The sequence below is a fragment of the Melospiza melodia genome, chromosome 2 (genome assembly GCF_035770615.1).
Source record: "Melospiza melodia melodia isolate bMelMel2 chromosome 2, bMelMel2.pri, whole genome shotgun sequence".
Lineage (NCBI taxonomy): Eukaryota > Metazoa > Chordata > Aves > Passeriformes > Passerellidae > Melospiza > Melospiza melodia.
In genome coordinates, this window is record NC_086195.1 from 117,143,472 (window position 1) to 117,158,977 (window position 15,506).

The 15,506-nt window shown below is 40.2% G+C and overlaps 1 protein-coding gene across 5 annotated transcripts in view; it reads left to right on the forward strand.

Moving 5' to 3' along the window:
- The window catches only part of ZBED1 (zinc finger BED-type containing 1), a 50,782-nt gene that overhangs the window by 11,754 nt on the left and 23,522 nt on the right, over positions 1 to 15,506 (forward strand). The window contains exons 2-3 of one of the 5 annotated variants that reach the window (XM_063149669.1): positions 4,402 to 4,510; positions 11,327 to 12,323. The exons of 1 other annotated variant lie outside the window; for it this stretch is intronic. The gene's annotated coding sequence lies outside the window, so the exon portion shown is untranslated. Of the gene's footprint in view, positions 1 to 4,401; positions 4,511 to 6,280; positions 6,301 to 9,373; positions 9,393 to 11,326; positions 12,324 to 15,506 lie in introns of those variants that run through there. 3 more of the 5 variants (XM_063149674.1, XM_063149675.1, XM_063149668.1) reach the window with 3 other exon arrangements.

The following is a 15,506-nucleotide window of genomic DNA, read 5'->3' on the forward strand; positions in this document are numbered from 1 at the left end:
AGCAATAATACAATATCCCTGTAAAAATAGAACAAAAACTGTAATAACAGAAATAATATCCGGCCTCTATACTGTAAATACAAAAACTACGTACTCCATGATGTCCAAACACTTTACAGAAAAGATGGGTGTTGGTCCCCCTGCTAAAGGAGAGGAAACTGAGGCTGAGGAGGCTGGGGCACTTCCTTAATTTGCTACTTGGACTAGTAGCAAATCCCAGTCCAGTGAGCTGCCCTTGACACTGCTCTGAAACAAGATAATGATGTTGGTGATTACTGTGTTTTGATCTGAGAATGTAGTGGTAATGGATTGCATATCATACACTATAATTTTATGTAATTTTCCAAACATTTATAAATAATTCAAACTTCAGGTTGGATGAGGCACATCAAAGTTTATCATGCCATATCCCCTTTTTGCATCAAAGGAACACTGAAGACAGTGCTGACATGTTATAGCCACTAAATAAAAAGTGAGATTTTGTAATGAATGACATTTGAGTACCAGAGTTTGGCTTATAATGGTAAAGAGCTTTGCTAATAAATGTGGTTAGAGCACTGCCATCCCAAGGAGTATATTGACACTGTAAACCTTTGTCATTTTAAAGGAAGACTAAAGGCTGTTTCTGACAAGATGAAAGAGGGTTGTTTGGTAGAGAGGGCAGGGTTCTTTACTGTGACCATTCCCCTTAAGTAATATGTAATTATTTTTAACAACATATAATATATGTCAGCTTACACTGAAGTGGGAACTGCCACTTTCAACAAAAGGAAGCATCATCCTAGACTCCAACAGAAAAACCAAAGCAACCCCAAACTGCAGATTTGGTTATATTACAGTGTAAAACTAGAAATGTTTGAAGATACCTTTGACCTTCAAGCTCTTTTGTTAAATATGGGAACAGCAAATGACGTTGCTAAATGTTTAAAGTTGCATGAACAATCACATTTTGAAGTGAATTGCTAAATGTTTAAAGTTGCATGAACGAACACATTTTGAAATGGATGTGGTGCAGACAAAATCTAGAAACACTTAGGAAAGATTCAGAAGGTAGAACTGCCTAATAAATTAAGAAAGAACCCAGCATAAGCAATGACTGTCCGTGGTACGTTGGCTAAAACAAACATGGTGTCTTGTTAGGGACACAGAAATAGAAACCAAACCCATTTCATGAGATGACTTGGCTGTTTTAAACTTGGAGAGATGTGTTACAGGCAAACTTCCCTGGAAAGCATGTGAAAGAGATAATGCAAAAGAAACCAACCTGGAGAATCCTGTTAGTGGGTGAAAATGCAATACCTCCTGTGACTGGAGATTTGGAAGTAATGAAATTTCAGTCAATCGATTATAAGGCTCCCTAGGAGAGAAATGCCATTTTCAGTGGAAGCAAAAGAGATGTTCTGTTTAAACTGTCCGGATGTTATTAATACAACATGATTGCTTTTCTAGGTATTGTAATAATTTTTGCAGCAAAGAAATGTAGAGAAAAGACCTGCAGGGATCATTAGTTTAATCTGTTGAAATGTGCAGTGCTCCACTGCCCTCTTTTGCCATGCACCTGGAAAAGCAGCAGCAGCTGCAGTAACAGGTGCCACCACAGCAATGGGTGCCTTTTCCTTCCAGGGCATGTGCCTTTTGAAAGGGCTCACAGACCAGGGACAGCACTCAAGTGATCCTTTGGGAATCTTCTCTTTCATGTTACAAAAGGAAAAATACTCTGAATGGGACCTCTTCATTTACATGCATAAGGACCAAATATTCATTCTTCAGTTCTGCAGATTTTCCAGTTAAGTCTTAATCTATAGTTAGAGTTTGATCCCAAGCAAATTTGTTTAGAAGGTACTGCTATGCAAAACATCTAACAGGGATGCTGAAGAAATGGAGTTAAAAACTGCCATCAGGTCTTGCCCTCCACATGCATTCTGCGGAGAACCAAATCAATCTGCTTAATATTTCTTTTGTAAAAGTATTTTTCAAAGGAGGAAACCACCATAATAATTTACTATCTCTCGGTCTTGCTTAGCGCGTTTTAAAAATTCTCTGCTAGCCCTTCAAAATCTCCCTGTTAGTTCAGAGGGTGCACTTGAATAATTATGTTTATAGTTGTCTTTCTGTTTTTCACAGTTGACAGTACCCTCTAGCAGCTTGAAAATTATTTTGGTTTTCCTATCATTTTCACACTAAAATCTGTGTAGAAAAGAAATAGCCTTGGGCTATTGGTGCATTACTGTCATGCCAAGACATATATTTTTTTTGATTTTGCACAAGCATCACTGACAATGAAAATACAAATCTTGAACCAGTTTTTATCTGTCAGGCTTCCTGCTAAGTTTGTAAAGAATAATAATGAACAAATTAATTCATCCTAAACTAGAGCTATCTCCTGGCTAAACTTGTTTGTCTGCATTTTTACAGCAAGCATTTTAATTTTTGTGTTTTGTGGGGAAATCATCCTCTTATGCATTCAATATTTGTACAAAAATATAGGTGGAAACATACAGAAGCATATGACATGGAAAATCTTCATGCTTGTATGTTATGTGTACATTCTCTAACATCAGTTTTTTGGAGATTATTAGACTCTGAATTGCAAAATCTGGCTTATAGCATCTAACCAAGGTTTGCTTTTAATGTGAAGAGTTAATAAATACTCTGAGGATTTTTAACTTTTATTTCTATACTTTCCTATGACAACTCATTTGTTGTTGTTGAAAATAACCACTCAAATATTTTAATTGATATTTCCACCAGTGAAACAGTGATGCAGTAGGGTTCCACTGCAGTATTGAAGTCTGGGAGCAGGGGAGATGGATGGAAGAAATGGAGAAGGCTGTTGGGAGGCAAAAGAACATTGCACAGAGAGAGCTGTTTCGAGGAGGCAGCAAATCTAGAGATTCAGAGTGCACCTTAAGAGCATGCAGGAGTGCTAGGATACAGTGGGTGTTTTTGCCCCTGACGAAGGAGGAATGATGAGGAGGACTCCATCTTATCAGAAGGTTGATTCATTACTTTGTTATACTGTATTATTCTATACTATATTACATTACATCTAAACTGAATCTGCTAAACACTCAACTGCACTCCACTGCACAGCCTTTCATGATTGTCAGCTGACAGTCCCAGCACACACACATGCTTGGCCCTGATAGGCCAAGGAAACAAAACAACATCACTTTGGGTAAACAATTTCTGTATTGTATTCTACTTTTGCACAAACACAGGCACAGCAAATGAGACAAGAATTGTTTTGATCATTCTCTGAGGTTCAGAGAATGTGAATCCCAGAAATATTCTTGGGAAGATTGCCTTGCTTTTCTCTGTGAGGAGAAATAGGGTGACAATAGGACATATGGAAATGGACACTGCTGAGCCCCTTTCTCTTCCTGATCAGATCTTCATTTGGCCCCAGTGAATTTTGAGATTATATGGCTTTAGCAACATGCCTACCTTCCTCCTCTAAAGACACTGAAGAAGGAGCTCTGGCTGCAGCCCAGCTGAGTCCTGGACATGAGCAGGCAAGGCTTGTAACACAGCTGCCTGACAGATCTGAAAGTTATCTTGCACTGGCAGCTCTGTGATACCAAACGTGTTGAGATAATAAACCTCACCGAATTCACAACAATCTATGATATGTTTTCTCTGGCCTTGCTTTGCCTTGCTTTGCCTTCCATTTCTTGGGTTGGCTTAGCTTGGCTTGGCTGGGTTTGGCTTCCTTTCTCTTGCCATCTCTGTTTATCTACAGGTGGCAATTCCTTACTGACACAGCCTTCTCAGGGTCTTTGAAATGTTTGAGTTCAGTTGCAAAGGTTCCTGCTTTGCTTATTTTAGGAAAAAACCTTATTTTAAACCAAAAGCCCAGAAAGCTAAATTGCACTTTCAGGGTACTCATCTGACCCACTGTCAAGCAATATTTTTTCTAAGTCTTAATTTTATTTTATTTACCGAAGATAAAATGTGTCACGAACCAACACCATGACACAGCAACAGCATTGCAAATTTGTAATAGAAGGACTTAACTACCAGGGCATGGGATTAATGGAAAGCATTTACATTAGTGTTTTGCTTTGGATCAAGAGCATGTGTTTAAAATGAGACTGCTGGTTATTGCCATTTTGCAGACCTTGGATCACATCACACACAGATCTCCCAGTGAGCGTGAGAGGTCTTCTCTTTGAGCAGCACAGAGTGCAGTCCAGAAGCTCTCCTGATGTGCTCCAGCTGTTGTTTAGCAGTGATGCCGGTCACACACAGCTGCCAGAAAAATATGGATGTCTTTTGGAAGCTGCAGATCTTTCCAGAAGCTCCAACTTTAAGTGCTTCAGCCTCTATCTACCTCCGAGCTTACTCCACAATGTTGGTTAGGATTGAATCCACAAAAGTGCTTTTTCCCATGTTTTGTAGGATTTTCACCTGTATTAACCAATCATTGGTGGAGTCCAGAAACTGCATCTGTAAACTCAATCTCATGACATTTGGGCAGCTTGTGTACCAGCAACTGAAGCTCTCCATCGTGGGTATTTTGTATTTGATGACTCTTCTTTATCTACCAACATCCAGATAACATTTTTTAGCAACAACTTGATGATATTTTTTAGTTCTAGAAGTGCATAGCAATAGCTGCAAAATCTAATTTAATTGTGGCTAGTATAAGGAAAATACTAAACTGTTCAAATGTTGTGGTTTTATAATTTGAGAATTTGTGTCATTTTAGATATGGATAATTCTACAGTTCTGTTCTTTATGAGTCCATAGCTCTGATCTATTAAGCAATGATACCTTGGCCCTCTGGGTTGCTGCTATTCTGCCAGGTGATTATTTTTATATTATAAATGCACAGTATTTTGTGGGTGCAACTGTGAAAAGATGCAAAAGACAGTAGGTGTTTACATCCTGTTGAACTTCAAAGGAAGCTGATTCCAAAAAATGTCAGGATTTTTTATGCATTCCAATAAAATGGACAGTAAAAGGATAGCAATATACACCAAATTATTGAGAATTCAAATGGCATGTTTACAGAGGCTGTCAAAAGGAAGTGGGATAATCATGTATCAACAGAACTGCATACAAATTCTATCAATTATTAAAAATACATGTAAAAAGACCTACACATGATCCTTAGGTCAGAATAATGGTCTGATCGTCTGTAAAGAATTTTGGATATTTGTAACCAGTTGAGAAACAGCTGAAGAAAAACACCTGTGTAGCTAGCTAAAGAGAAAATAAATCTGTAAATAACAATAAATGTGTAGGGGACAAAGGATGCAATTCTTTAATATATTGAAGCTAGGAATCCCACCATTGCTATTCAGTAAATTGCCTGTTTAGCTATGGTTAATTACTGATACAAATGGTAGAAAAAGATGTCTTTGAATTTCTGAAGTATGAGCAAATGAGGAGCAGCACACATGAATTTAAAAGTACAAAATCAAAGCAGATAATGCCACATCTCTCTGGGGAGAAAAAAAAATTGCTAGATATTGTAAAATGTCTAGAGGGCAATAAAACATTCTGGATTGTGTCTCTCAAAGCACTGTGTTGAAAAAGAGAAGACTGATTTTGGTACAGTAAACACTTGTACTAACATTGACAAGCAGCTTACTGGAGCACTGCGTTAAAGGTGGCAGGTGTCAGGAGCTGGGACCATTTGCAGTGAGATGGGTGAAAAAAAACAAATTGCAAGGTGTAGTTTATTTCACATCTCATGAGTGGTCTGCCTTCACTACAGATTCCTTTGGCCAGAAGCATCCTTGGTCTTGTGTTAACATGATAGTAGACTTCCCTTGGGTTGCAGGGTGGTAATAATAATTGGTTAAAAAATCAAGGATGTGTTCTGTAAATTTCACTTTCCCCATTTGCAAGACAAATTTTGCTTGCAGGATTTAGTTCAGTTTCATTTCCTGTAATGTACAGGAGTCTATTCCACTGGACCTATTTTGTGGGATTCATAAATGATTATTTTTAGGATGGCCATTCTTCCTTGGATTTTCTATCTTGAGTGGCAGCAAGAGAAGTCTCCATCATCTAATTTAATTAGCTTGGATCACCATCTCTGCAAAGGTCTGCCATTCTCCATCAGCTGAACACCATGAATTAAAACTTTTTTTTTTTTTTACTCTCCCTTCTCCCTAGAGGAACACCAATGAATGCCAACTTTTCTTCTTAGATCCATAAAGATCCACTGCCTTAGAGAGGTCTTAATATCTACTCTTTGATGAGAGAATTTGATCCTAAGATGTGTCCAATTACAGAAGTAGCCAAATAAAGATTTGCTTCATAAAGGAGCTTTTCTGGGAGTTACTGGTGAGCCTCTGTGATTTTTTTATCCAATCACTACTTCATTACTTCTGAAGCCCAGTGGTTTTGCTGAATGTGTGACATTCATTAGAAAGCAATGTGCTAATCAGAGCACTCCTGTTTTATGTTAGATGTTCCTTTTTTATTACAGTGCTACCTGACATTTTGCTTGACATTTTAGAAGCTGGATAGAAATTTTTCACTTTCAGTGTTTATCATGCTGAATACATGTGAGTGTTCTGTCTTTTCCATTAAAAAAAAAAAAAATCAGGCAGCATACTGCTGTCCCTGTGATGAGGGAGATCCTGGGGCTCTGAAGAGGTTTACTGGAGTCACTGGATCTCTCTGAAAACTCTGGCTCCATCTTTTCAATTTTCTTAGGATCATCTTCGAGTTTTTGAAGGTTGTGATAATCCAAATGTAGCTTCAGAGCAGTATGAGAAACCTCAGTATGCATGGATCCCATCAAAGATCCAATAAACAAGAAATCCGAACAAATAAAAAATGAGACAGCAATAATTAAAATGACTTGAATAACTAACCTCTGTGTTGGTGAAAACACATGGATAATTTAACAGAAAAATTGTGGTAAATACTATGACAGTGATGACAACTGTCATGTTTGTGTTTGATTGGATTCTGTTCTTAGAATCATCAACTTTGACTTTATAATTTCATCTGATCCCATTAGCCTCCCCATACTTTTAGGAAAAGGGTGTGTCTAATGATCAGGATTGGAGAAAAAAGTAGCATTTTACCATCCTGAAAGGTTCCCAGGCTCAGTAACAGATTAGAAAAACAATTCCTGAAATGCTAATTTTACAGAATGCTCTTTTAGTCTGAAGATGCTATTTTGAGCCAGACATCTGTTAAAATGCACCAAGAGAAGTCAGGTTCACCCAGGTCTCACATTGAGATGGCGCTTTGGGGTGGACCCTCCTGCCCAGCTGGGGCTGCTGGTGGGAGCAGGATCTGGGGAGAGCCTCCAGAGGGAGATGCTGCCCAGCAAACCTGCCACCAGGGCATAAGGAGAGCCTGCTCCATGGCTCTGCTTGGCTCCCCTGGGCTCCTGGGGCTCGGCTGCAAGCCAAGCCCTGTTTCAACCCACAGCCCTGAGCACTTGGCTCTGGAAGTCCTGGTTTACCAGCACAGGTCGCCGGAGAATTTCATCTCCCATGCTTGTTCTTGCTACTCCGAGTGCTGCTTGCAAGGAAGTTGACAATTTAATGAGATACTTGGCATTAAAAATGTCTCTGTGCTGTATCCAAGTGCTTAGTTCTATGAAAACCCATGTTTAGTTGGCACTCTGAAGTCAGGGAGTGCCTGGATCAAACTGTAAGGGCCGTGCTAGGGCTTCCCAGGGATAGGCACCCCTGGAGCACCTGAGCAGAGCAGGAGCAGGAGATGCCCCAGCCCCAGTGGAGGCCCACTGAGGAGCACCTTACCCTTTTGGGGGTTGTGTGCTTTGGAACTTTTGCAATTTGTCCTATACCTGTTCCTTTTCAGCGCTTGCTCAGGCACAGGCTGAGGGCTGAACTTTGTCTGGAAGTCGGCAATGTCACTGTACTGCTCAGCAGTTTGGCAACACACTGAAAACCCCACCATTAGCTTTGCATTGTGAGCATGTCCCTGCTCACTTCATGGGCTCAGATAAGTTTGTTAAGTGATGGAGACTGACATTTGCTCCTGGAGAGAGAGGCCTTTATTTGGAAAAGTTATCAGATATTAGAATGATTCATCTGCTACTTGAGGCTAACTGTTTAGCTTCCTTCAAGTCAAATTAAACAGTTGCTGTTGGCATGAAAAACAGGGAAGGCAGGCAGAGTAAGAGAAAGGACAACTTATAATTAAAATCAGGCTTGATCTTATACCACACTTCATTATACCACTGAAGAAAATGGCTGGTTTTACTTCCAAATATTTAGACACTGCAAGCAATATTCATCCATAGCAACGCAGCTTTAGACTAAGCAAGAGCTAGTATTACAGTAGGAAGATTAGCTAAGTACTTTTAAATGCTCTTAAATGGCAACATAATCTTTGAAAAATATATAGTGTGGGCCTTAAAAAAATTGACATTGGCATAGTTATGAAGTGACAGCTGACCTGCAAGTGTGGTGTTGCTTAGCAATCCTTCACCATCAGGCAAATTGGGAAAGTGGGCTAGAATGATTTACACCAGGGAAGAGATAAATGCTAATTTTCTCCAGAAGATTCAGGTTACTGTGGTTATTAGGAAGGATATTAGATCATAAACACCTCTCCACTTCTTCTTCCCTTTTTTTTTTTTTTTTTTTTAAAGGTGTTGAAAAGTACTTCTCCTATGAAGACGGGATGAGAATGTTGGGGTTGTTCAGCCTGGGGAAGAGAAAGCTCTGGGGAAACCTTATAGCACCTTCCAGTACCTAAAGAAGGCCTACAAAAGAGCTGGGAAGGGACTTTCTACAAGGGCTTGTAGGGATAGAACAAGGAGGGATGGCTTTAGACTGAAAGAAGGCAAGTTTAGATTAGATATCCAGAATAAATTCTTTGCTATAAGGCTAGCAAGGCACTGAAACAAGTTGCCCAGTGAAGTTGTGAATGTCTCATCCCTGGAAATGTCCAAGGCCACATTGGATGGTGGCCCTGAACAACCTGGTATAGTGGAAGGTCTTCCTGGCCACTTCCACCCCCCAGGAGGGTTGGAACTAGATGATCTTTAAGGTCCTTCCAACTCAAACCATTCTAAGATTCTGTGATTCTATGATTTTGAGAAAGATCATCAGTTAAAAAACAGTCTGTGAGAATGCAAGTGCATTTGCTTCCAGAACAGTAATTTCAGAAATGGTTGGTACAAACAATACAGTTGGAGGGAAAGAATAATTAATAACAGAAATAAAATTTTATTTTAATGCTTCTGTAAACATTTTCTTAGCCATTTAGATTTCTGGATCAGTTGCCAGAGTCCTGACCCTGCCAGAGTCCCTGCAGGTGGGATGCTGAACCTGCCTGAACTTCAGCTGCTGCCAGAGGCTGTGCCAGCCCAGCTGAGCTCACTGCAGGACCAGAGATGAGTTAGCTGGTGGTCTGGGTTGAGACAGATGAGGCAGAAAAATAAGGTATTTTGAATTTGGAAACTTGGTGGCAAAGTTTGAGAGTTGAATAAAGATTAGAAGCTTTTTCTCTCTCGTCATGTTTTCATGTGCAATCCACTTTCTATGCATCCACAGCAGCAGGTAAGGAAAGGGAAAGCATTTTGCTTCACTTTGGTTGCCTACTCCAGACAGATCTCTTACTTGGTGTGAGAGTAAAGTGAATGCATTGTCTGTCAGACTTTCTTGTTATACCCTAGGAGACACAGGATGCAGTGATGCCTTCTAGTGTACTGTGTGGCTGAACAGGACAGCTTTGCACAATATGTGACAGAGGTGCTGTGCTTTCTCCTTTTTTACCTAGAAATCTTTCCTGTGTCTTAAAAATCACAAGAAAGATAGCTGAGGTTCCATCTACACCCACCCACCCCGCTCTTAAATCTGCTGGTTTTACTGCTGGTTGCAGACAGGCAGTTTAATTGCGCTTCCAGACCATAGGAGCTATAGGTGTGCCCAATATGTTTGTATAAAACACATAGATTCTCTTTATACCCTCCCACTATGATCTGCACAAAGCTTAAACCTAGACTGAGCTCTCACTTCCAAAGTTTTCTGTACGAAATTCATATTGCACTCTAATTGAGCTTGTAGCACCCCAGAAATACACCCAACCCAGCTGAGAGGCGCAGCCTGTTTGCACCATGAGACATGTGAGCTGCTCAGTACAAAGATCTCAAAAACTGAAGCATAGTATAGGTTAGAGTAGATGGTATACTGTAATATGTGATGGATTTCCATGAAAAGTATTACCACATTATTATGTGGTAGCTGCCCATAGAAAATAAACACAATAGCTTTTCATTTGCTGGCTCCTTTAGTACGTGGTCAAAGAGAGAAAAGGATTTCATACTGCTATTGCTTAAGCTGGAACTCTGACATTTCTATAGCAGATGAAAAATTATTTTCTAGGCACATCTCTGAGTTCATCTAAACTGAGAGAGGTAGCTGTTATCTTTCTGTAATATCAGAATGTTTGTTTGAGAAATATTTATTACTCTCCTTAAAGTATGTGAGAGCAGGATGCAGAGGGTCAAATACAGACTCTTTTGTGCAATAAATAACTCCCAAGTCATAACTCATCTCTTTATATAAGTATCCAGAAAGTTTTCAGCACAGTTTTGTCTTGACCTTTTAGCACAAACAAAAGTACTTCTGCTTGCTAGGCAACTGATTTTTGCCCATCACTTGAGAGGTTCAAATGAAATAGCAGTGATTTTTTACCACTGTTTCAGAGGACTGCAGAAAGATGAGGTATTTAGTTGAATGGATAGCTTCAAGGAATTATTAACTGCTGCTATAAAAATAACAGAAAATATTTCAGCACCCCCAACCATGACAAATGTTTTTTTGCCAGTGTACTATTTTAATGATAATTTCAAGAGGAGACAATCAGAACTGCAATCCAGAGAGCAGTTTCAGGCAAGAAGCAGTGGGAGAGTTTCACAGTTTCTTTCAGATAAGAAATGTAACCAACATGCACATGTGGAAAATAAATTAAAATGCACCATTATAACTCCTCTCCTAAGTAAGGTAGTGAAGAAAATCCTCCCCAAAGTGTATCTAAAACTTACTGTGGATGTGTATTTCCCTACTGTCATCACTGCAGCTTCCTGTGACTGTGACAATACAAACCAGAACCAGACACTATTAATGATTTTAGTAACAGTGAGTGATGTGACTGTGCATGTTTTATAAATATTTACATTTTGTCTTTATTAATACAGATTTTGCTAAGCTGACAAAGGACTGATTTCAGTAGGGAACGCAGGCTTCTGTTAGTCCCCCAAGTAATAGAGAGAAAATCAACCTCCTTACACATAAGTAATAATAAAACACTTTAATCCAAAGTTAATACAAACTCTAGTCATATTCCCATCTTCATACAGACTTTGCTTTTGCAGGGTACTGTGCAACTTCACTTTCTTGGATGAACTGTGCAAAGCAACATCAGTGCATCTGCCTAACAAATGCTCCCTGAAGAACGCGAAGATCCCGAAGGTGTTTGCAAGGGCGCCCCGTTAGCTTGCACACACCATCCGTGCCCTCAGTGCCCAATTCATGGCCATAACCTCCTGCTCCCCGCTCTCAGCTCGAGCCCTGGGCAGGCTGGGTGAGGCTGCAGAAGCGCTGTCTGCCTCCGGGGCTCTGTGCCACAGTGTCCCTTCGTCAAGACATCGGCCACCACTCACGAGCGGTAACTGCTTGCCCTTCTCCAGCCTGGAAGAGGCACCCGTGGAGCAAGACTGAACTTGAACTGAAGTGAGAAGATGGACAACAAAGTGTAATGTTCCTGAGTTTGCCAAAAATATTTTACTTGCCAAACGACACAGCTTTCATGGACTGAGAGACCTTTAGCAGAGAGGAACTGTGCAGCAGGAAATCTGGGCTCATTTCGCTGTGCATATCAGGCTGTGGCCAGAACCAAAGTAGCTGTGCTAACATGTGAAAAGTCATCTGGTGAAAGGCCACTACCAAACAGGCCCAACTCGGAGGATGAATAGCCTTAATACATTTTTTTTCTTGGTTTTGGTTCCAGAAGATGTCTGTGTCTCATGACTGTAATAATACTCAATCATCATGCTATAATGAAGGGCTTTTCATGTAATCATCTGTAGAACTGATTACTTTGGTCTGTACCCTTATCATGCTGAGCTTCCTGGCAAAATTCCCACTGACATCAGTAAGAGAAGGATTGGAACTTTCCTCAGCAGTTTACGGCTTTTGTTTGACAATACTATGCTTTTCAGACACTTCACAGTGGAGATTAGGCATTTAGACTCTTAATTCCTGAAATATTAAAAAGCCTCTGTAGAGATAACACACTTATTCTCAGAAGTCTAAATTTGTTCTGGTCATTATTGCTTCTAAGAGTACAGCACCAATGCAAGGCATGAACAGGTATGGAAAAGCTTCTATCCAAGATGCTGAAAATGGTAGACTCTCAAGGTGTCACGGCAGAAATAGGAAGGAAGATAGGAGATTTTATATTGTGGATGATATAGAAATATTTGCTTGCTTTTTCTTGCCATAAAAAACCCCAATTAGTCAATCCAAACCACTAAAAGTTCAAAAGATAATGCACTCACAGATTTACTCTTTATTTTAAAATAAAACACTACATCCTTTTCAGCCAAGTTTTGCCATTAACTCTGAAGGGACTAGGATGCCCAGGAGATTAGTAGGATCTGAAAAAGGATTGGACATTTATAGGGATAGCCAGAACACACATGATATGAACTCTATAAGCTCGTTTGTAGAGGTTAAGAGCTTGTTTTTCAAAATATTGAATGTATGTAATTCATTTTGACTTGAGTGGGAGTTCAGGGCATGCAGCAGTGCCAGAGAAGAGACCTTAATTTCCTGTCACAAGGGCCAAGTGTCTATATTTGGATATTCTTGCTTTTCATAATTTGCACCGCAGCAGCAATTAAGGGATAACATTACAGGCAACGATCCCACTGTACTAGAAATAACAGTTGTTCATTACTCCAGAGGCCTTCAGCTCTAAAGCCAAGGCAATTATCAGAGAGTGTATTGAAAAGAAAAGTGAGGAGCAAATCCCTGCAGTGCCCGTTTTTAGGCCCCACGTGCAGGTGCCTGGGTTGGAGGCTGCTCTCTGCAAACCCTTTGCTTGTCCCACACCCAGGCAGGCCACTTGAAGCGGTGGCAGAGGCGTCCCAGAGCTGCACAAGGAGGCACTGCAACATTCACTCTGGGCACCATGCAGGTCAGGCTGGGGAGCCCAGCCCGGGCAGGGACAGGATGAGCTGGGCTGTGGAACTGCAGCTCTTGCTGTGGGGTGAGCACACGTCATCACCAAGCATTGTTTTCCCCTACTTCCAGCAAAGCTTTTGGTGCAGTTGCCTGTCAGAGGGAGAGCAGCAGGTTATTGTGGGCTGCAGCTTGGGTTTTCAATGGACTAGGCATTTGTGAGTGAGGTCAGGAGAGCTGGTCCCCTCCCAGTGCAGCAGACACATCTACTGTGGGGGTGTCACAGGAGTCATCCTGCCTGGTCACCCAGTTTCCAGACATGGAGAAGCAGACTAAGGGGCTGCAGAGACAGGTCAGGAGGGCAGGAGAACTTCTCCACCTTCTAACAAGCATCACCTTCATGGGTAGGTAACACAGGTGCCCCTGTGCTGTGGTTTGCCATAAGACCTATATGTTTCCATAGCATCTTTACCATGTTTCTTAAGGATCATGCTTCACAAATACTTTCAAAAGGTCCAATCTCAACTAAGGAGTTGCAGGAATATTCTAAATTTGGTGAATGGTGTGTGGAATTTTTTGGCTATGTCTGCACTAGCTCAGCGGAAGCAGACTGGAGGAAAAGGGATCTGGTGCTCCAGGGGTTTTTACTTTGGACCAAGTCCATGGCATGGCTGAACACCTGCACACCCAGGAGTGTCTCATGAAGGGCCCCTCCTTCTGTAGCCCAGATGCCTCCAGGGTGCAAGCCAGGCAGGCTGCTGGGAGAGGCAGGAGCTGCCTCAAGAAGAGTGTGCCTTGATCTGAACTAACAGACTCCTGCAGGTGTACCTGCCCTCCCACGGGCATCCACTTTGTGGTCAGAAATAGACATAAAAGTTGAGGTTATGCACAGCACTTTAGCTGGCCAATCTCTTCTGTGAAAGGATGCACTGAGCTGTTTTTTCAGAAGCATGACATTCTGAAGCCCAGTCTGAAACCCAGGGCTATGCTGCTTCTAATCCTAGCTCTCCTCTGAAATGCACATCTCTCTTTGTCCATCATTTTATCTGCTTATTTTCCTTGCCTGGGTTTTCCGAGGATTCAGTTTTGCACATTAGTCCTAAGATGTGCAGGCTTCCATATAGGCATTGAAAAAAAATAAGTTGAAAAAAAAATTCACATATACTAGTAAAATTGCTTTATCATTATCATATTTATTGTTTTATTATCATATAAAGAAAAAAAAGGAAAGAAAGGGAAGAAACAAGAAGGAAAGACAGACTTCATGATCAGGATATTGTCAAAGAGAAGTGGAGCTGGAAGGTGTCCAAACTTAGCTAGTATGCAGACATTTCCACAGTGCTTAGAATCTCCTCCACAACATCCTTGTTCAGCATCAAAATACTCTGTTTTGTGAGTTGAAAGAGTTAAATTTTCCTATTCCTTTCATGTTGATTTTGTACTTGTATTGGAATAAGGAATTAAATGCTATGTTTCTACTAAATGCTGCAGATATTACATAGGGCAGTATCTATATGGATATTTGTATTCCATGTAGGTACTGTTTTGACAGTATCTATATGGAATACCTAAAACCCATAATTTTTAAGGATTTTTTTCTGAGAAAAATTTGATTTGTTTTTAGGATTTTTTTTTCTGATTCAGCATGTTGAAATGTTGAAATATTAATGTTTCCCCAAGCGTGGAAATTCTTACTGGTTGTAATTATAATTATCCTAAATACTTTTGTTTCCTAAGCCAAATAGAGCAATAGCAGCTAGAATATGCTGGCCTACATGTTGTAATCTATTGAAATTCACATCTTATGCTTTTTATTTGAGCAATTTTCCTTAATTTTTATTTTCTTACTGTGCATGCAACTTATGCAAGACATACTTATTCTAAAATAGCTGTTAGTCATTTAAATCTTTTGCTCTATTGTTTCTAACACCAGACATTTCAGCAATGGCATCTTAGCAAAGCATAAAATGTCTTTGACTTTTTATGACAACATTTGTTTGATCTGTTACCTTCTTGCTTAGGTTATGAAATTAGAGAAGAATAGCTATTGATAACCAAAGAAAAATATATATGGAAAGTTTAAGATTTTTCCAATAAGCCACCCAAGTATGAGCTCAATTTGTTTTTCTTTTATACTTCTTTTCTTAGGTATTGTCTCTTTTTTTATGACTATGTCTAGAGATACTCATATCCCCAGGTGAGACCTGAGAGGATTTAAGGGGAAGAACACACCATCTGGAACACTTTTCACTTTCTGCATTTACAACATGATTTAGCTGTACCCATCAGCTCTGCAGCTTGGCTTGGGCTGTGCAAGCTGACTGGTGTTTTTCTAACTGCTGTCCCATAGGATTTATGGTTCTGCAGTCC